This window comes from Lethenteron reissneri, unplaced genomic scaffold, assembly GCF_015708825.2.
Source record: "Lethenteron reissneri isolate LAM-NWPU_2019-01 unplaced genomic scaffold, ASM1570882v1 scaffold_1928, whole genome shotgun sequence".
Taxonomy (NCBI): Eukaryota; Metazoa; Chordata; class Hyperoartia; order Petromyzontiformes; family Petromyzontidae; genus Lethenteron; species Lethenteron reissneri.
In genome coordinates this window covers 19221-42754 of record NW_026891694.1, presented here as the reverse complement: position 1 = coordinate 42754, position 23534 = coordinate 19221, and positions in this window count along the sequence as shown.

Below are 23534 nucleotides of genomic sequence, written 5' to 3'. Positions count from 1 at the left end.
TGATGTGTAGATGGTGTGGATATAACTTTTTCTCTTCCTGCAGAATTGGTCTGATGGAGCAAAGGCACTCGGCGCAGCTCGGTGCAAAAAGGCATCAATGTGACCAGTGTGCATACAGCACGGATTGTCCTGCAAATTTGACACGGCACCAGAGAACTCACACAGGAGAGAAACTTTTCATGTGCAGTGTGTGTGGGAAGGCGTTTTCACAGTCATCTACTCTTGTAACACACCAGAGAACACACACGGGAGAGAAACCCTTCAGGTGCACTCCGTGCGGGAAGGCGTTTTCAGATTTATCTTCTCTTCATGTACACCAGAGAACCCACACAGGAGAGAAACCCTTCAAGTGCAGTGTGTGTGGGAAGGCGTTTTCAGATAAATCAAACCTTGTAAAAGACCAGAGAACACACAGGAGAGAAACCCTTCAAGTGCAGTGTGTGTGGGAAGGCATTTTCACAGTCAACTCATCTTGTAGCACACCAGAGAACACACGGGAGAGAAACCCTTAAAGTGCAGTGTGTGTGGGAAGACGTTTGCACATTCATCTACTCTTGTAACACACCAGAGAACACACACGGGAGAGAAGGCATTTACACTTTCACCAAATCTTCAAAGACACCAGAGATCACGCATTTATATGGTGCTTGCTTAATCGCCTCGGCAATTCGGAGTTTTGTATCGTATCTCGTCTCAAACACTCGAAGAGCATCCCCAAGTAGCAGCTGCCCCTGTGTGGCACAAGGTGGTGACCCTGCACCGGCCTGCATGTGGACAAGAGCCTGTCAGTAGGGGGCGATGGTTGATGTGGCATCTCAGTTGTGCAGTTTGTAGGTAATGTTTAGAATTGCATCAATTTTGACCCAGATGCCAGCATGCAGTGGCCGTCTCGTTTTGAATGACACAATAGTTTGTTGTACATACACTGTTAAGCAGACGGTGGTATCATTTAAAATAGCTTCTTGTTAATATGATGTAACCTGATGCAGCATATTTCAATGCAGTAATTCAATTTTGTTAAAAATTACTCAATTATTTTGAATGAATAATTGTCTGATGGTGTGCGTACATGTAACATTTTGTCTATAAGGGTCAAACATTGAATAAGTAATGTTAGGACAAAGTGTGTTATTCGATTAATGTGTACAGATAACTCAGGTGAGACTCATTGTTCTTGTGATACAGGTCAAAGGATATTTTTGTGTTTTCAGGAAGCGTCTGCCTCTGGGAGCAACTCATTGTCTTTGAAATAGGGAGCACACTCGGATCATTAATAAGTTACAAGGCATACCACTCAAAAGTTACACGTAGAGGAGATACATTCTCTACAACACGAATTATAATTTTGTATGGCGTGTTGACGTAGATTTTGTCGAACTAGGATTAGAATGCTCCTTGCTGATTAATATCTGGATGTTCGTAACCATCGGTTAAAGCAAGCCTGGCTGCTCTTGAGGCGCTGTGCACCAATAAGGGTCCACAGGTGGCTTGCACTGAATCAATGACGCACTCCCAGAAGGCTGTGCTAGTTATAGTTTGTGTAAAACATTCCTTTGTTTCGTGGAGAGATCGATAAATGAAAGATGTCGTGTCTGCTGATCTGCTTCATAGCAAGGAAGTAATTTGAAGAGCACATTTGAAATTAATTTTTGGTACAGATTTGTATTCGGTTACAAGGCATCTAGTAGATACATTCTCCACAGCAACACTCATTCGAATTTTGCATGACGTCTTATATGTTATAATTTTGTATTATGTGTTGACATAGATTTTGTCGAATTAGGACAAGAAATGGTCCTTGCTGATTAACGTCTGGATGTTCACAACCATGGGTTGAAGCAAGCCTGACTGCCTGCAGCCCCCTCAACCATTTACGGCTTTGGGCCAGGAAAGTCACAAAAAATTGCACACGAACGACGCATCCACGCAAACTCCCGATGCTCCGTTTTGAAGTTTAAAATGAAACAACTTTGAATTGTATATTGTTTTGAATTTGATCATTGTTTTCATTAAAAGCTGATATCATTTTACAGCTGGAAGACTTAATTGAAAACTACATTTCGTGTGAATTTTCTCTCATCGTTAAGTAGATGGCCTTGCCGGGGATTCGGTTCTATGTGGACTTTCACCTGGTTGGGATCGCGGGATCGAGATAAGGCGACACAGAGCTGGCCGTGCCAGAAGACCGCCGTCTGCAGATCGATTTCAACGCGATCGAACGTCTGTCCCTGTGCTTCCGTCGTTCATGCAGGGGGCGCGTAGGTTTACAGCGCCCCCTGCATGAAAGCGACGGAATGTGCAGCGTTCGTCACGAAGTTGTGCGCTTATATGAAAGAGTATCGCCAGTGGGTTTTCAAACTAACTTCATCTTACAGAAATCAATTTCGCGTGAGCCCACCGCATTACAACAATGCTCAGCTGAGCGGGGCGAGCCACGGTCGGGGGAGGGGGGTCACCTCATCGTTGTCACGTGCCGTAGCTCACGTGACTTCTGCCGCGACAATGTCTGGATGTTTTCGCCTGAGGACGACTGCTCGTGTAGCGATCGAAACGTCTTGATTTATTTATTATTATTTTATTTTTTCTTCCTTCGTGATTTTACTGAAAGAACCAAGAAGAAGTATGAAAGACGTCTTGTCTGCTGATCTTGTTCATATCCGTGTACATCGATATCCCACATTGCTCACACGTTCACACCACACACAATGAAATAAATAGAAACAAGAACGACTTCTGGGGATGGGCAAAGATCGAGGAATCTCTTTCAATGGAGCGAGTTCAGTGTGCTCGAGTCAACATCTCTCTGTTCGCATCTGTGTCTCTCTCTCTGCCTGTGTCTCTCTATGTCGTCTCTGTGTTCCTCTTGTCTGTGTCTGTCCGCCTGTCTTGTCTGTCTGTGTCTGTCAGCGTCTGTTCCACCGGAGTCAACGACTGCCAGTAGCAGGAGGCGCCTGTTCAACTCCCACGACTACACGCCACTCAAACTTGCTCCCAACACACAAAGACAAAGATCCCCGTATAGCCTTAACAGACTGTAGGGGCAAGTGCTGTTAGCGAGCACCTAAGACAAAGATCCTTGTATAGCCTGCACAGAATGTTGTGGCAAGTGCTGTTAGTGAGCACCTATTAAGGGTGGGACGGCACACGAGGGGGTGGGTGGCCAGCACCACGTCCGGCCGCCTTTGTCTCCCCAGTGGCGATGTTGACACCGCTCCGGGTTCTGGTTTGAGGCCGAGTCGACGTAGGGGAGGCTCAAGACCGGCTCAGAAAGTCGTCACTGGCGGTGTTGGCCACGAGCGGGAATGGAACTCGGCTGGTCGGTGCGGAGCGCAGCGCTCACCACGACACTGCCGCTCCCCTTCTTCTTGGTTCTGTCGGTAGTCACGTAGAATGGAAATAATAAAATAATAAAAATAAAATGATTCTCACGACGTTTCGGCCACAACGCAAGCAGCCGTCCTCAAGTGGAGAACAGGTCTGTCGAGAAGACAGAGTCTGAATGACACACCCCATTCATTCAGACTCTGTCATTCAGACTCTGTCTTCTCGACAGACCTGTTCTCTACCTGAGGACGGCTGCTTGCGTTGTGGCCGAAACGTCGTGAGAATTATTTTATTGTTTTATTTTTATTATTTCCCTTCTACGTGACTTTACCGAAAGAGCCAAGAAGATGAATCCCTGCAGTTACGAAAGCTTTAAATCGAAACTGCCGCTCCCCTCCTGTAAACAAACTTGAACTCCGACCCCGCTCTCTGACGTCACCGCGCAGCGTGACCTCATCGGCGTCAAACGCCAGGGGGCGGTGTGCGTCGCTAGTGACGTCATGTCACCCACCCCCGGTGAGTGGCGGCTCATTAACATAAGGTTTTAGTGAAAGTCGTCGCGAGTTTGTTGCGACGTGTTCAGCATCCGTGCCCCATCCCTCCACGTGTGAGCCGGGCTCATTTACATAATTTATTTAAGTTACAGAGCCGCTCGATGTGCGAGGGGACTACTTCTCTTCCACTCTCCTTGAATCTCATGGAAATGCCAGGATTTTCTGGAAAACAATCAAATGTATCGAAAAGGCATCCAAAACAGATCATCTGCCCGTTCAGCTTAACCGAAATGGGGAATATTTTTCAGATCCCCAAAAAATAGTTGACAATTTTAACCTTCATTTTTCTGAAGCTGGTACCCTATTTGATAATGTATTGGGAGTCACCCCTGCTCATGCAAATTCCTACACTCCTGTCCAAACATTAAGCGAATTTAGTTTTCAGCCAATCCACGAAAGTAATGTTCTGAAACAACTGTCCTACCTCAAAGGGTCCTCCTCTACCGGAGCAGATAGTATTCCCGTCTTTGCTCTACTAACTGTTGGTCACCTAATATACAAACCTATAGCCCATATTTTCAACCTGTCCATCAAAGAAGCATCAGTTCCTCTAGAATGGAAACATTCCTATGTTCGTCCACTTCACAAAGGGGGCCCTAAAGATGATCCAAATAACTACCGACCTATCTCAATTTTGTCCCCGTTGATGAAAATTTTTGAAAAATTATTGACCTACCAAATTAGCAGTTTCCTGTCCGCCAACAATCTATTACATCTAAAACAATCTGGGTTCTGAAAAAAATACAGCACCACATCTGCTGCATTAGACTCTCTGAATCACATTTACAGTAGCCTTGATAATAAGCAGTACTGCGCCTGTCTTTTTCTTGACTTGTCCAAAGCTTTTGATACAGTAGACCACAACATCCTGCTTAGTAAAATAAGTTGCCTCGGTTTTTCTGAAAACACAGTAAAATGGTTAAAAAATTACCTCTTTTCTCGCACCCAAACTGTATTCACAGATGGTTGGAGGTCAAACAGTGTTAAGATAACAAAAGGGGTTCCACAGGGTTCCATTCTCGGCCCCCTCTTGTTCTCTCTTTATGTAAATGACTTGGGCACTGAACTGGATTATTCCAGGGTAAATCTTTTTGCAGATGACACGGTACTAATTACTGCTGGCCGCTCTCCGGATGACGTGATTGCTAAGCTCCAGAGTGATTTCAACAAACTACAACATCAGCTAGTTGCTCTTAAACTAGTCCTAAATCCTGCCAAAACCAAGGTGCTATGCTTCTCACCAGGACTAAAGCGGGAAGTTATTTTTCCCCAATTACATACCTTAAATAATGATCAAATAGAGCAAGTCAAGATCTATAAGTATCTTGGGGTCATCCTGGATTCAAAACTGAATGTTGAAGATCACATTGATTATATTGGGAAAAAGACAAAAATTAAAATTGGTTTTCTATATCGACACAAGCACTGCTTCCCTCCTATGTTCCGTTTGGAATTGATTAAAGCTACCGTACTGCCTCTACTTGATTACTGTGACATTGTGTATAAATCAGCCCCAAGTACTGTACTGAAGAAGCTTGACTCAATGTATCACTCGGCCTTAAGATTTGCATTGAACTGCCCATATAGGACTCACCACTGTGATCTCTACATTGGGTCAAACTTAACATCTCTGAATGTTCGACGGCTTGTGCACCAGATCTTATTTATTCATGATGTACTTGCAAAAAAATCTGCAGATTACCTGCTGGATCTCGTCTCTGTTTCAAAGAACAAATTTGACCTAAGGTCTACACTCATTTACCAGCTTAATATTCCCTATTGCCGTACATATACTGGAGGAAGGGCCTTTGCTATTGATGCCCCCAGGGTCTGGAATGCTGTTGCAAATAAATTGAAACTTGAGTCACTACCTATGAGATCTTCACTCAAAACTGCTTTAGAGGAGTTGTACACCCCTAGCTGCCAGTGCTATTCAGTGACCTAAAATAAAATGTTTCGCTCCGGATGATCGCTACAAAGTATGACCTGTGTTTTGATTTAGTGTGCTGATCTTAAAGGTGCATTGAAAAATTACAATACTCCGATTGATGCTCCTGCTGTTGTGGAGTGACTCATGCAGCCAGCTATGGCTGCAGGGTTTTGGTAGTACATGTTGTTTATGCCATTTATTGTGAAAATTCCGTCAGTTCCTATGATTGCTTTTTCATTGCCTTCATGGCTTTATTTTGGTGATTTCGAAAAGTGTATTGGTTTAGCCATGTTTGTGTTGTTGTAGTACAGAGTTAGACTGATGGCCTTAATCTAAGTTGTCTTGTGGTTGTTGTTGTTGTTTGACTTGCATCCCACTGGGATTTTTGCACACAGCGTTGGTGTACGGTGTTTTTTTCTGCAATATTTTTGCTGTCTTTTCTTGGATTTTCTGTTTGCACTTAGTCACATATTCACTTTAAGATGTTTTTTTGTTCATGTTTTTGTTTTTTGTTTGTTGCGGTTGCACCCGATTCAAGAGCTGAATGGCTCACAGGGCTATACCTAATAAATGAACTTGAACTTGTACCCCGGAAGTGACGTCACGGCTTGCTGCGCGTGGCGTCGCGAGGTAGCTGGAACTTGCCGCTCCGCGTGTGAACTGAAATTCGAGGTGAGAAATTTTCATCGTAGTGGTGGTTGTAGTGGTGGTTGTGGTGGTGGTGGTGGTGGTTGTGGTTGTTGTGGTGGTGGTTGTTGTGGTGGTGGTTGTTGTGGTTGTGGTTGTTGTGGTTGTGGTTGTGGTGGTGGTTGTGGTGGTTGTGGTTGTTGTGGTGGTTGTGGTGGTGGTGGTGATGATGGTGGTGGTGATGATGGTGGTGGTGGTGATGATGATGGTGGTTGTGGTGGTGTTGTGGTGGTGGTTGTGGTGGTAGTTGTGGTTGTTGTGGTGGTGGTGGTGGTTTTTGTGGTGGTGGTGGTGGTGATGATGATGGTGGTGGTGGTGGTGGTGATGATGGTGGTGGTGGTTGTGGTGGTTGTTGTGGTTGCGGTGGATGTGGTGGTAGTTGTGGTTGTTGTTGTGTACCGAGGTAGAGCCCCGCTCTTTCTCTCGTTGGGATGTCAATTGAGTAGCAGCGAGCATGGAAGCGATGTCCAGGTTGGAACTTTACAACGCGGGGCCTTGCCTCCTGCCATCGCCTGATGGCGTTTGCTTCAATTCTCTCGCTTAGTTTAGCAATCTGTGGAAGAACGTAATCAGCCAGGCGATGCGTTAATTGTGTGTTGACCGACTCTGTGTTGTATTGCATTGCATTTTCAAATTTTACGAAGTTTGTTTGATTAAGTGTGCTCTCTCTCTCTCTGTGTCCTCTACTGCAGTCACCAAACCTCCAAATCTCTCATTGACACAAGGCCCTAATTATATGTTATAATAATTATAATGTTATAATAATAATATGTTAATAATAAATATGTTATAATAATTAAATTAAGATATGATTATATGTTATAATAATGATACTATGTTATAATAATTATAATAAGCAAATATGCTAAAACGCCCCCCCCCCCCCAATATATTGATATAAAACATTTTTAAAATAATAATTGCGATGCTATGTTAATAAAAACAACAATTTGCTAAACCTTGGCCACGATATCTGGACTTGTCTTCATATAACAATACATAGATTTCTGTTTATATGATTGCGTTGCACTTTACGAATCCCTAGTCTCTGCCATTACATACTATGAAACAAGAAAAGGTAAAAAAGAAAAAACAGAGCAATGTATTACAATACACTATTAGACATTGTATCAAATAAAAAAAATTCCATCCCATGTGTTAGTGAATTTTTAAAAAGATTTTAGGGAGGAAATAGCAGGAAATGAGTTTTCAAATTTAGATATTTTTCTGGGGGGGGGGACCCCAGACCCCCTGGAATATTTGGTCTCCCCCAATGTTGACTCCATGGCTACGGCCTTGCATTGACATGCAAATTTCTCTACACCCCCCCCCCCCTCTCTCTATTTAAGGCCTCGACACAGAAGTGTTGTTTCTCTATGTGCCTATGTGTGTGTATCTCTCTCTGTGTGTCTCTCTGTCATCTCTCTCTGTGTGTCTATGTGTGTGTCTCTCTCTGTGTCTTTGTGTCATCTTTCTCTGCTTATGTGTCTGTCTATGTGTCTCCGTGTCTGTGTTTTGTTTCTTTCTCAAATTGAGCAATCTTTGGAAGAACGTTATCAACCAGGTGGGGTGTTGACTGTTATGTTACCCGACTCTGTGTTGTATTGCATTACATATCTAAGTTTACTGTACCTGATGATGATTGCTTGTGTTGCAATCGAAACATCGTATGCTACAATTTAATTAATTAATTTGTTCTACGTGACTTTACCGAAATAACCAAAGAGTTTCTTGCTTAAGTTTTAATTTCTCTGCACCTGGCTCGCTACTTTGTAACTTTGTTTTATTTTAAATATTCACAGTTTTTTTTGCATTTTTTACCAGGCCACGCCCGCTTGAGCTGCTGTACCACTCTTGTTTCCAGAAGCGACTTACCCACAACAACATCTACAAGGTGAGGCTCGTCAACAGTGTGGCGGTGTTGACTCTCGATGCTTGGTGGTGTTTACTCTAGACCGGTGGCGGTGTTCACTCTAGACGCATGGCGGTGTTCACTCTGGACGCGTGGCGGTGTTCACTTTCTACATGTGGAGGGGAAACTGGGGGATCGGGAGGGAAATCCATGCGACCACGGGGAGAGAGAGACACACGCAGCCTCAGCTGTGTTGATTGATCCTCAATGAATTGCTTGGTGGAGTGAGGAAGCATTAATACTGAGCAGGTGAAGGTAGCCAGGCATGGGTCTGGACACACCACCACCTGTGAACCATGCCAGTGTGTGACAGTGGTGGAGCCAGTGGGGGTAGGGTGGCACGTGTCCCCCCATCGATCCGATCGAAAACCCTAATTTAGATCGGATCATTGGGGTTTATTAGTACACTATCTTCACTACCCGGCTTTGCCCGGGACTTGGATTTTTGTCTTGGATAATGTCATATTCCCTTATATTTCACTGAAACACCCTGAAAAAAATTGATGCTTGCAAGAAAGAAAAAAGCTGAAACCTAAATCGAATGTTTTCATCAAGGAATTTAACCTTAATCCACTTCTACGTAAGGTCGATTTTGGCAACTCGGGAAGGGAATGACGTGGCGAGCTGAAAATAGTCGCGTTCGCTTAGAAATTCCAGACGGCATAAGCTGTGAAAGGAGTGTCTTGTACCCCGGAAGTGACGTCACGGCCTGCTGCCTCGTGGCGTCGCGAGGTAGCAGGAAGTTGCCCTCCGCGTGTGAACTGAAATCCGAGGTGAGAAATTTTCATTGTGGTGGTGGTTGTGGTGGTTGTTGTGGTGGTTGTGGTGGTGGTGGTGATGATGGTGGTGGTGGTTGTTGTGGTGGTGGTTGTGGTGGTGGTGATGGTGGTTGTGGTGGTGTTGTGGTGGTGGTGGTTGTGGTGGTGGTTGTGATGGTGGTTGTGGTTGTGGTGGTGTCGTGGTGGTGGTGGCTGTGGTGGTGGTGGTTGTGGTGGTGATGATGGTGGTTGTGGTTGTGGTGGTGTTGTGGTGGTGGTGGTGGTTATGGTGGTGGTTATGGTGGTGATGATGATGGTGGTTGTGGTGGTGTTGTGGTGGTGGTTGTTGTGGTTGCGGTGGTTGTGGTGGTAGTTGTGGTTGTTATTGTGTACCGAGGTAGAGCCTCGCTCTTTCTCTCATTGGGATGTCAATTGAGTAGCAGCGAGCATAGAAGCGATGTCCAGGTTGGAACTTTACAACGCGGGGCCTTGCCTCCTGCCCTCGCCTGATCGCGTTTGCCTTCAATTATCTCGCTTAGTTTAGCAATCTTTGGAAGAACGTAATCAGTCAGGCGATGCGTTATTTGTGTGTTGACAAACTGTGTTGCATTGCATTACATTTCCAAACTTTTACATAGTTTGTTTGATTAGGTGTGCTCTCTTTCTGTGCAGTCACCAAACCTCCAAATCTCTCATTGACACGTCATATGTTATACTAATTATAATATGTTATAATTATAATGTTATAATAATTAGAATTTGTTATAATAATTATAATAATCAAATATGCCCCTCCAATTTATTGTTATGAAAATCTTAAAAAATTATAATTGTGATGCTATGTTAATAAAAACAAGTTGCTAAACCTTGGCCACGAAATCTGGACTTGTCTTCATATAACAATGCATAGATTTCTGTTTATATGATTGCGTTGTACTTTATGAATCCCTAATCTCTGCCATTACACACTATGAAACAAGAAAAGGTAAAAAATAAAAAAAACAGAGCAATGTAATACAATACACTATTAGACATTATTGTAAAGAATAAAGTCAGGAAATGGCAGGAAATTAGTTTTCAAATTTAGATATTTTTCTGGGGGGGGGGACCCCAGACCCCTGGAAGAATTGGTCTTCCCCAATGTTGACTCCATGGCTACAGCCTTGCATTGACATGCTAATTTCTCTACCCCCTCCTCTCTCTCTATTTAAGGCCTCGACACAGAGGTGTTGTTTCTCTATGTGCCTATGTGTGTGTCTCTCTCTGTGTGTCTTTGTGTCATCTCTCTCTGCTTATGTGTCTCCGTGTCTGTGTTTTGTCTCTCTCTCAAATTGAGAAATCTTTGGAAGAACGTGATAAACCAGGTGGGGTGTTGACTGTTATGTTAGCTGACTCTCTGTGTTGTATTGCATTACATTTCTAAGTTTACTAGGTTTGTTTTCTCTTTCATTTGTATCTGATGATGATTGATTGTGTTGCAATCGAAAAATCGCATGCTATTATTTAATGTATTTATTTATTCTACGTGACTTTCCCGAAAGAACCAAAGAGTATCTTGCTTAAGTTTTAATTTCTCTTCACCTGGCTCGTTACTTTGTAACTTTGTTTTTATTTTTAATATTCACAGTTTTTTTTCATTTTTTTACCAGGCCACGCCCGCTTGAGCTGCTGTACCGCTCTTGTTTTCAGAAGCGACCTGCCCACAACAACAACAACAAGGTGAGGCTTTTCAACAGCGTGGCGGTGTTCACTCTAGACACCTGGTGGTGTTCACTCTAGACGCGTGGCGGTGTTCACTCTAGACGTGTGGCGGTGTTCACTCTAGACGCGTGGCGGTGTTCGCTCTAGACGCGTGGCGGTGTTCGCTCTAGACGCGTGGCGGTGTTCACTCTCGACGCGTGGCTGTGTTCACTCTAGATGCGTGGTGGTGTTCGCTCTAGATGCGTGGCGGTGTTCGCTCTAGACACGTGGCGGTGTTCGCTCTAGACACGTGGCGGTGTTCGCTCTAGACGCGTGGCGGTGTTCACTCTAGACGCGTGGCGGTGTTCGCTCTAGACACGTGGCGGTGTTCGCTCTAGACGCGTGGTGGTGGTTCACTCTAGATGCGTGGCGGTGTTCACTCTCTACATGTGGAGGGGAAAACCGGGGATCGGGAAGGAATGAACGTGACCACGGGGAGTGAGAGAGGACACGCAGTCTCGGCTGTGTTGATTGTTCCTCAATGAATTACTTGGTGGAGTGAGGAAGCATTAATACTGAGCAGGTGAAGGTGGCCAGGTGTGGGTCTGGACACACCACCACCTGTGAACCATGCCAGTGTGTGACAGTGGTGGAGCCAGTGGGGGTGGGGGTGGCACGTGTCCCCCCAACGATCTGATCGAAATCCATAATTTAGATCGGATCATTGGGGTTTATTAGTAACTAGCTTCACTACCCGGCTTCGCCCGGGACTTGGATTCTTGTGTTGGATAAATTTCAAATTTCATATTCCCTTATCTTTCACTGAAAATCCGTGAAAAAAAATTATGCTTGCAAGAAAGAAAAAAGCCAAAACACATCAATTTACCTAAATCGGATGTTTTCACTCAAGGATATTCAATCTTATCCACTTCTACGGAAGGTCGATTTTGGCAACTCGGGAAGGGAATGACGTAGCGAGCTGAAAATAGTCGCGTTCGCTTAGAAATTTCTGACGGCATAAGCTGTGAAAATTTCATGACGCCAGAGCTCAGCGTTGGAGAGTTTTTGCTGCCTCGCACAAACAAACAAATGTAATTTCTGCTTTATATTTAAGATAGCAGTTGTACCCGTTCTTCGCACGGATATGTATTGAAACTTCGAGAAGCCAATGGCTTGATCGGCCTGGAGGGAAGCGCCACCTAAAATCTCCCGGCACACTGAACAGCTGTAGAAGTACGGCGCGCGAAGAGCCATATGGTAGGGGTAAGCATTGCAGACCGCTTAACTCAGTTGTGATGCGGGTTGACACCACATACTTAATGGTCATTTACCCCCCCCCCCCCCCCCAAAAATACAAAAGTCTATTTTTATACTTTTTACATTGTGTACAGTATGTAACCTATCCATGTTCCAAATTTCAAGTGTGTAGCATGTTGGGAAGTATGCTAGACATTTATAACAGACACACGTATCCACACATTTCCTTTTTATATATATATATAAGAAGATAAGATAAATGGGCATTTTGCAACCCCCACCGCCACCGTGTGGCATATTATTACGTGCCAGGGACTTTATGAGAGGACAACAGTCCAAGTCCATAATTGGCAATAAGTAACGGCAAAGCAGTTGCAAGCGACTCACAGAATTGTGCGCAGTTGCGTCTACAGGACACGACTTCCCTGAAAACATCACGTTCAGCGAGCGCAATGCCGATCACACGCGTCGAATAAAAAGCAAGGGACAAGTCCTTGCTTACTAACAACTCCTTACTTACTAACAACTCCTTACTTATTCTTAGGTTTTTTATTATGTAAAGTCACGTAGGTAAAACATTAAAATTAATAAAAGTAAAATAAAAATCACGACGTTTCGGAGGCAACACAAGCTTCCGTCTTCAGGTGTAACCATCACAGCCACGACATCTGTATCAAGTAAATGAGAGATTGCAGGAGCTACCACTCCGTTTATATAATGGTTGGAGAGGGGGGGGGCAAGTGCAGCACGCTTTTTATTCATATGGTAAGGTGAGGCTTAAGAGGGTGAGCCTTTGTTATGGAGAGGTACGGTTTGTGACTCAACCTGTGACAAGAAGAAAACAACTGAACATGGTAAACCTGTAATAGTTGTCTGTCAAATAAGATTGACCAAATAAGTGTAGTTAAATCTTTTTTGCATGGTTAATCACATCTTTCTAATGCTTGCTCAGTTTGTAACCATCATCACGGTTGAAATTATGTCTGTGTTTGTATATTTGTATGGCTTCGTGTACAAACCTTTGATGGTAGCCAGGAGGTTTGCAGAGAACCTTGGTCTCGGAAAAGACAATTTCATGAGAGCCCACCGAGTTGTAGCAATGATCGGCAACGGCCGAAGAATCAGTTCTGCCGTGTTTCAGATCTGACTTGTGCTCGCGGACACGATCAGAAACATGACGTTTTGTTTCTCCAATGTAGCAATCACCACAAATGCAACTAAATGTGTAGACTCCAGGATACTGTAAGTCAGGAACGACATCCTTCACAGATGGAATCAGATCACGGATTTTATGCACTGTACTGAATCGGACTTGGATCTTATGTTTGTTTAGAATTTTGGAGATCTTTTTGGTCACGCCTGCTATGTATGGTAACGTGATAGTTTTGGTCGGAGTTTCATGTGGCTGTTTCTGTGTGGTGGGAGAAACAGCTTGGCGGATAGTGCGGTCAGAGTATGCGTTCATCCTGAGGGCCCGATGTACATGTCTTAATTCACCGGCCAGGTGGTGTTGGTCAGAAATGCCATGGCTCTTTGGTATAGCGTTTTGATGAGAGAATTATTTTGAGATGGGTGGTGGTGGGAATCCGGTTTCAAGTAGGAATCTGTGTGGGTGGATTTCCTGTAGGCAGAATGTCCCAAGGATCCGTCAGGCCTCCTCTCAAACAGAATATCCAAGAATGGTAGTTTACCGTCTTTCTCCACTTCCATGGTGAATCTGATGGATGGGTGTCTAGAATTGATGTGGTCCAAGAAGTGGTTCAATGCTGGGAGGCCATGTGTCCAGATGACGAAAGTGTCATCCACATACCTCTTCCACAGGGAAGGACGCAGGGTGGATGTCTGGATGGCGTCTGATTCAAACTTTTCCATGAACATGTTGGCTATAACTGGTGACAAGGAGGAGCCCATAGAGGTACCCTCATTCTGTTTGTAGAAGGTGCCATTCCAGGTAAAATAGGTGTTGGTGAGGCAATGCCTAACCAGCGCAGGTACATCAGAATTCAATCCATGTTGGACTAAGTCCTCAATTATTGTTAGGGTGTCCGGTACTGGGACTTTGGTAAACAAAGATACTACATCAAAGCTGACGAGGATGTCATCAGGAGATAGTACCATGTCCTTAACCATAGAGACTAATTGGGTTGAGTTGAGTACTGCCGAAGAGGTCTTGCCTGTAAAGGGGAGCAGAGTATCTGATAGAAAACGGGCTAGTTTGTACGTAGGAGAGTTTATCGTCGACACGATGAGTCGTAGCGGGGTGCCTTCTTTATGGATTTTGGGAAGACCATAGAGTCTGGGAGGTCTAGCCGCCGATGGTTTTAGAGAGGGACGTTTGCTTGGTTCGATTAGGAAAGTCGAACTCGTGATGATACTGTTGGTTTTTGTCGTTAGGCTTTTAATGGGATCGTTTTTAATTTTGGAGTAACTCCCATCATTAAGAAGGTCCAGTATTTTGTTGTTGTATGAATCTTTATCCATGATGACCGTGGCATTGCCCTTGTCTGCCGAGAGGATGACTATATCATCTCTCTTTTTTAGGTCCGCGAGTTCAGAGAGTTCGTTTTTGCTGATGTTACTGGTGGGTTTCTTAGCATTCTTAAGAATAGTAGCTATTTCAGCTCTTGCTACATCCGCATGGATGTGTCCTTTGCCTCTGAGGGCTACATCAATCTGATAAATCATATCCTCTACTGGTATATATTTAGGGGTGACGGCAAAATTTAGTCCTTTGGCCAGTACCATTTTTAGATTGTCAGAAATTGGGATGTTACTCTGATTAATCACGGTCTTGTTAACATCCAGATAATGTTTTACCTACGTGACTTTACCGAAAAAACCTAAGAATATGAATCCTTGCAGTCACGAAAGCTTCAAATCTAGAACTCCTTACTTACTAACAACTATCATTCATTACTGGAGGGGTTTCCCCCCTCCCTACCTGAAAATCCTGGCTCAGCCTCTGAGTGTGTGACAGTGTCAAGTTTGTGTTTGCAGTAAAGTCTATTAACTCTTTTGAGCACGGATGTTATATCAAAACAGTAGTTTCTTTTTCTTTTCCTCTGGAACTCTTTGTAAGAATGCAGTCAGGAAGTTATCACAGCACACGTGGAGCAGCTAAAGTCGGAACTGTTCATCACATAAATCAAGGACATCTGTGCCTGGCTTTACACCTCTTAGTTGCGATTGAACATTCATTTATGCATTTGTGCATAACACAAATTATTATTTTCAACACCCTTTGCTATGTCAGCTGAATTTAGCTTTCATAAACATTTATTTTGAAGCCAGACAGCCAATATTGTGTGCTCGGAGTTTTGGGTTAACATTCATTTTGAAGATACGAGGGCTTCCAGGCATGTTTATGACCATTTGCCCTCTCATTGTGTGCCATAACAGCCCGTGTGATGAATTTGGGACACTTTTTCACGCTATCATAAATATATGAATGAGTATAGACGTGTAAGTCACGTGTTACTGTGTATATGTATTGATACTGATGTGTAGATGGTGTGGATATAACTTTTTCTCTTCCTGCAGAATTGGTCTGATGGAGCAAAGGCACTCGGCGCAGCTCGGTGCAAAAAGGCATCAATGTGACCAGTGTGCATACAGCACGGATTGTCCTGCAAATTTGACACGGCACCAGAGAACTCACACAAGAGAGAAACTTTTCATGTGCAGTGTGTGTGGGAAGGCGTTTTCACAGTCATCTACTCTTGTAACACACCAGAGAACACACACGGGAGAGAAACCCTTCAGGTGCACTCCGTGCGGGAAGGCGTTTTCAGATTTATCTTCTCTTCATGTACACCAGAGAACACACACGGGAGAGAAACCCTTCAAGTGCAGTGTGTGTGGGAAGTCGTTTGCACGTTCATCTACTGTTGTAGCACACCAGAGAACTCACACAGGAGAGAACCCTTCAAGTGCAGTGTGTGTGGGAAGGCGTTTGCACGTTCGTCTACTGTTGTAGCACACCAGAGAACTCACACAGGAGAGAAACCCTTCAAGTGCAGTGTGTGTGGGAAGGCGTTTTCACAGTCATCTACTCTTGTAACACACCAGAGAACACACACGGGAGAGAAACCCTTCAGGTGCACTCCGTGCAGGAAGGCGTTTTCAGATTTATCTTCTCTTCATGTACACCAGAGAACCCACACAGGAGAGAAACCCTTCAAGTGCAGTGTGTGTGGGAAGGCGTTTTCAGATAAATCAAACCTTGTAAAACACCAGAGAACACACAGGAGAGAAACCCTTCAAGTGCAGTGTGTTTTGGGAAGGCGTTTTCACAGTCAACTCATCTTGTAGCACACCAGAGAACACACGGGAGAGAAACCCTTAAAGTGCAGTGTGTGTGGGAAGACGTTTGCACATTCATCTACTCTTGTAACACACCAGAGAACACACACGGGAGAGAAGGCATTTACACTTTCACCAAATCTTCAAAGACACCAGAGATCACGCATTTATATGGTGCTTGCTTAATCGCCTCGGCAATTCGGAGTTTTGTATCGTATCTCGTCTCAAACACTCGAAGAGCATCCCCAAGTAGCAGCTGCCCCTGTGTGGCACAAGGTGGTGACCCTGCACCGGCCTGCATGTGGACAAGAGCCTGTCAGTAGGGGGCGATGGTTGATGTGGCATCTCAGTTGTGCAGTTTGTAGGTAATGTTTAGAATTGCATCAATTTTGACCCAGATGCCAGCATGCAGTGGCCGACTCGTTTTGAATGACACAATAGTTTGTTGTACATACACTGTTAAGCAGACGGTGGTATCATTTAAAATAGCTTCTTGTTAATATGATGTAACCTGATGCGGCATATTTCAATGCAGTAATTCAATTTTGTTAAAAATTACTCAATTATTTTGAATGAATAATTGTCTGATGGTGTGCGTACATGTAACATTTTGTCTATAAGGGTCAAACATTGAATAAGTAATATTAGGACAAAGTGTGTTATTCGATTAATGTGTACAGATAACTCAGGTGAGACTCATTGTTCTTGTGATACAGGTCAAAGGATATTTTCGTGTTTTCAGGAAGCGTCTGCCTCTGGGAGCAACTCATTGTCTTTGAAATAGGGAGCACACTCGGATCATTCATAAGTTACAAGGCATACCACTCAAAAGTTACACGTAGAGGAGATACATTCTCTACAACACGAATTATAATTTTGTATGGCGTGTTGACGTAGATTTTGTCGAACTAGGATTAGAATGCTCCTTGCTGATTAATATCTGGATGTTCGTAACCATCGGTTAAAGCAAGCCTGGCTGCTCTTGAGGCGCTGTGCACCAATAAGGGTCCACAGGTGGCTTGCACTGAATCAATGACGCACTCCCAGAAGGCTGTGCTAGTTATAGTTTGTGTAAAACATTCCTTTGTTTCGTGGAGAGATCGATAAATGAAAGATGTCGTGTCTGCTGATCTGCTTCATAGCAAGGAAGTAATTTGAAGAGCACATTTGAAATTAATTTTTGGTACAGATTTGTATTCGGTTACAAGGCATCTAGTAGAGACATTCTCCACAGCAACACTCATTCGAATTTTGCATGACGTCTTATATGTTATAATTTTGTATTATGTGTTGACATAGATTTTGTCGAATTAGGACAAGAAATGGTCCTTGCTGATTAACGTCTGGATGTTCACAACCATGGGTTGAAGCAAGCCTGACTGCCTGCAGCCCCCTCAACCATTTACGGCTTTGGGCCAGGAAAGTCACAAAAAAATTGCACACGAACGACGCATCCACGCAAACTCCCGATGCTCCGTTTTGAAGTTTAAAATGAAACAACTTTGAATTGTATATTGTTTTGAATTTGATCATTGTTTTCATTAAAAGCTGATATCATTTTACAGCTGGAAGACTTAATTGAAAACTACATTTCGTGTGAATTTTCTCTCGTCGTTAAGTAGATGGCCTTGCCGGGGATTCGGTTCTATGTGGACTTTCACCTGGTTGGGATCGCGGGATCGAGATAAGGCGACACAGAGCTGGCCGTGCCAGAAGACCGCCGTCTGCAGATCGATTTCAACGCGATCGAACGTCTGTCCCTGTGCTTCCGTCGTTCATGCAGGGGGCGCGTAGGTTTACAGCGCCCCCTGCATGAAAGCGACGGAATGTGCAGCGTTCGTCACGAAGTTGTGCGCTTATATGAAAGAGTATCGCCAGTGGGTTTTCAAACTAACTTCATCTTACAGAAATCAATTTCGCGTGAGCCCACCGCACAATGCTCAGCTGAGCGAGGCGAGCCACGGTGGGGGAGGGGGGTCACCTCATCTTTGTCACGTGCCGTAGCTCACATGACTTCTGCTGCGACAATGGATGTTTTCGCCTGAGGACGACCGAAACGTGATTTATTAATTATTTATTTACTTTTTCCTACCTACGTGACTTTACTGAAAGAACCAAAGAGTATGAAAGACGTCTTGTCTGCTGATCTTGTTCATATCCGTGTACATCGATATCCCACATTGCTCACACGTTCACACCACACACATTGAAATAAATAGAAACGAGAACGACTTCCGGGGATGGGCAAAGATCGAGGAATCTCTTTCAATGGAGCGAGTTCAGTGTGTTCGTTTCAACATCTCTCTGTGCGTCTGTGTCTGTTCTCCTCTGTGTGTCTCTCTCTGCCTGTCTCTGTGTCAATGTCGCCTATGTCTTTGTCGTCTCTGTATCTCTGTCTCTGTGTTCCTCTTGTCTGTCTTGTCTGTCTATGTGTGTCTATCAGCGTCTGTCAGTAGCAGCAGGCGCCCGTTCAACTCCCACGGTTACACGCCACTCAAACTTGCTCCCAACACACAAAGACCCCCCATATAGCCTTAACAGACTGTAGGGACAAGTGCTGTTATTGAGCACCTATAAAGGTCGGAACAGTACACGAGGGGGTGGGTGGCCAGCCCCACGCCCGACCGCCATTGTCTCCCCAGTGGCGATGTTTACACACCGCACCAGGACCTCATTTGATGCTGAGTCGACCTAGGGGAGGCCCAGGACCGGTTCCGATAAATCGTCACCGGTGTTGGCCGTGAGCGGGAATCGAACCCGGGTCGCCGGGTTCATAGCGCAGCGTAGCGCTAACCGCTACACAATCACTCCCACACCGATATACACACACACACCTATACACACCACACACCTACGTACACACACAGACACACACACAGACAACAACAACCGCCCATTCGCCACTAAGTGGCGGTGACGTCACCACGACGCTTGTGCCAGGCCAAGTGCACCTTGAGGCCACGTGAAGTGTCGAACGCCCGCTGGCAGGAGGTCACGGGGCAGACCCAGCAGGTGCCACGGGTCGACTGACCGAGATGACCGAGATGACTGGCTGATGCACCACCTGTGCCTCCTACTGTACCAACTTGCTGTGCTTTAGCCACCTGGCGCTCCACTCGTTGTTGTGAACGTCGCTCCTCCGCCCTCCGTTGTTGTTGGAGGGCGACTGCCTCCAACTGCCCAGTAGCGTCCCTCACTAGCCTCCACAGAGGCCGATCTTGACACTGCTGGCACCAGCCACCGGCAAGTCCACCCAGCTCCACGTCCTCCCGCACCACATCACTCCATCTCCCCTCTAGCCCGTGCCGCGCCCGCCCAGCCCGCTCGATCCGGCCGAACAAAAGCTGTTTAGGCATGCGGTAGCTGGGCATGCGGGCTACACGACCCAGCCAACGCAGCCTTGCCTGCCGGAGGAGCTCACCGATGGGACCCTGCCCAGATCTCTCAAGGATTTGGGAGCTCACATAATCCAGCCTGGCCAAACCCAGGATGGATCGTAGGCAGGCAAGCCTAAATGTTTCCAAGCGGCGAAGATGCTCCATTAGGGGGGGTCCACGTTTCGCAAGCGTAGAGAAGGGAGGGAATGACCGTGGCCGAGAAGACCTGAAGCTTCGTGCGGAGCGACAGACCAGGTAGCTTCCACACAGCGTTACGCAACCGATGAAAAGATATTGCCGCTCGACTGATTCGGAGTGAGACCTCTGCTGATAAACTGGAGCCAGTCATAAGCACACTGCCAGGTATGGGAAACTCTCCACTCTCTCCACAACTGCCCCATCACCGATTGGGAGTTGTGGGGGTGGAGTGTCCGATGGTACAAAATACCCAGGCAGGTGCTTAGTTTTGATGGGGCTGATGGTAAGGCCCCACCTCTTAGTGGCACGCTCCAGTCTAAGCAGCAGCGTCTCCAACTCCTCTTCTGAATGAGCAGCTATTACCAAATCATCGGCATACATAACGTGTTTGACCAATAGGGAGCCATCCCTTGATCGCACCCAGGCGTCGATCAGCCTCCCATTATATCTGTACCACATGGAAATTCCCCCCGGTACAGCTATTGAAGGCTTCACGAATTACGCAGTCGAAATAGATGTTAAATAATGTGGGAGCCAGAGGACATCCCTGTCGCACCCCAAGGTCTACAGGGAAAGGCTCCGACTCCCGGCCACGTAGTTTTACCCGAGCCCGCTCACCATCATGAAGGTCCTTAATGATCGTGAGCAGAGGGTCAGGGACTCCGAAAGCACGAAGAACAACCCAGAGCCCAGTCCTACTGATGGTATCATAGGCCTTGACCAGGTCAATAAAGCAGAGATGTAGGTCTTTTGGAATTCCCTACACCTCTGCTGTAGCAGACGGACAGAAAACATGGCATCTGTGCAGGACCGCCCTTTCCTGAAACCGCATTGGGGCTCCGCAAGCCTCTCCTCAGCGTGCCTAGCAAGGCGATGTTGAATAATCCTTGCCAGGACCTTACCCGGCACACTGAGGAGTGAGATGCCCCTGTAGTTGTTACAGTCGGTAAGGTCCCCCTTCTTAAAGAGGGGGACCACCAGGGCATCCTTCCAGTCCTGCGGAACCCGTCCAGTGGTCCAGACTGTTGTTATGATGTCATATAGGGCAGTCTGTGCACAAACGCCACCCTCCCTCAGCATTTCGCTTGAGAGATCATCTCTGCCCGGTGCCTTCCCTGGTCTCAGACTCCGGATCGCCCTCAGTACTTCCTCAACAGCTGGCACCTCAGCCAGCCACTCACAGGGGGTGACCTCTTCCAATATTTGAGGCACCGCAGCCTTTTTTGATGGAGGTTAAATAGTGATTTGTGATCACGGGCCACTGAGGCAGACTCCATCTCCTCAGCAATCCGCGACCACCACCCATCCTTACAGCGCCTTACGGCTCTCCGAACTTCCGAGCGAAGGCTGCGGTAAACCTCCTCATTCTCTGACGTGGGATGCTGTAGGCGATGAGAGTGGGCCTGTCGCTTTTTCTCAATTAACCTGAACACCTCCTCTGTCAGCCAGGGTTTCTGGGGAGGTCTGGACCGCGTACCCAAAGCAGCCATTGCAGCTGCATGAGTCACAGTCTTAAACCTCGCCCATTTACCCTCGACATCAGGTGGAGTGGGGGACGATGCCAACCCCAGCTGCAAGCGATGATGAAATTCTCGCTTGCAACTTTCATCAGCTAACTGAGACCAGGCCACTTTTGGTTGGAATGGGATCCTGGGTGTACACCCACCACCGGAGTGGAAGAAAGGCAGGCGCATCTTACAGATGACTAGTCGATGGTCAGAGGGCAGATCAGCTCCACGGTAGGTCCTGGTGTCAAGGACATGGGCTCGCATCCGCTGGTCCGTCACTATGTAGTCCAGCAGATGTTCTTGCTTGGACCCGGCATGTATCCATGATGTTTTGTGGATGCGCCAATGCCGGAAGAGCGTGTTGGTAATTACAAGCCCATGGGCTGCAACCTATGTACACACACAGACACACACACAGACACACAGACACACGCACGCACAAACATGTTGGTGGTGATGCTACTGATGCTACTGATGCTACTGATGATGATGATGGTAGGACAAGACGAGTGCTCTGAGTCTCAGTAACGTGGCTGGGGTGTTCTACATCCTGGTGGTGATGATACTGATGATGATGCTACTGATGATGATGATGGTGATGATGTTGGTAGGACAAGACGAGTGCTTTTACACAGATACACACAGACACACACAGACACACACACACAGACACACACACAGACACACAAACAGACACACACACAGACACACACACAGACACACCACAGACACACGCACGCACACACACAGATACACACACACACACAGACACACACACACATACACAGACACACACACAGACACACACCTATACACAACACACATCTATGTACAAACACAGACACACACACAGGACACACACACACGGGGCTATGTATGCGAGGAGTGCTGTGGGCTGCTGTATCTACACGGCAGCGAGCGGTGAGACGCCGTTATAAATAACATGGCCCTTTGGTTTATGACCACGAAATTTATTGTGTGTGGGAGCGGTGGTGCAGTGGTTAGCGCACTGTGTGTGTGTGGGAGTGGTGGTGCAGTGGTTAGCGCACTGTGTGTGTGTGGGGGAGTGGTGGTTGCAGTGGTTAGCGCACTGTGTGGGTTGTGTGGGAGTGGTGGTGCAGTGGTTAGCGCACTGTGTGTGTGTGGGAGCGGTGGTGCAGTGGTTAGCGCACTGTGTGTGTGGTTGTGGGGGAGTGGTGGTGCAGTGGTTAGCGCACTGTGTGTGTGTGGGAGTGGTGGTGCAGTGGATTAGCGCACTGTGTGTGTGGGAGTGGTGGTGCAGTGGTTAGGGCACTGTGTGTGTGGGGAGCGGTGGTGCAGTGGCTAGCGCACTGTGTGGGTGTGTGGGAGTGGTGGTGCAGTGGTTAGCGCACTGTGTGTGTGTGGGTGCGGTGGTGCAGTGGTTAGCGCACTGTGTGTGTGGTTGTGTGGGAGTGGTGGTGCAGTGGTTAGCGCACTGTGTGTGTGTGGGGGAGTGGTGGTGCAGTGGTTAGCGCACTGTGTGTGTGGGAGTGGTGGTGCAGTGGTTAGGGCACTGTGTGTGTGGGGAGCGGTGGTGCAGTGGTTAGCGCACTGTGTGTGTGTCTTGGGGGAGCGGTGGTGCAGTGGTTAGCGCACTGTGTGTGTGTGTGGGAGCGGTAGTGTAGCGGTTAGCGCGCTGCGCTATGAACCTGGCGACCCGGGTTCGATTCCCGCTCACGGCTAACACCAGTGACGATTATCTGAACCGGTCCTGGGCCTCCCCTAGTCGACTCAGCCTTAAATGAGTACCTGGTGCGGTGTGTAAACATCGCCACTAGGGAGACAAAGGCGGTCGGGCGTGGTGCTGGCCACCCACCCCCTCGTGTACCGTTCCGGCCTTCATAGGTGCTCGCTAACAGCACTTGCCCCTACAGTCTGTTCAGGCTATACGGGGGATCTTTGTCTTTATCTTTGGTGCAGTCGTTAGCGCACTGTGTGTGTGCGTGTAGGGGAGCGGTGGTGCAGTGGTTAGCGCACTGTGTGTGTGCGTGTGGGGAGCGGTGGTGCAGTGGTTAGCGCACTGTGT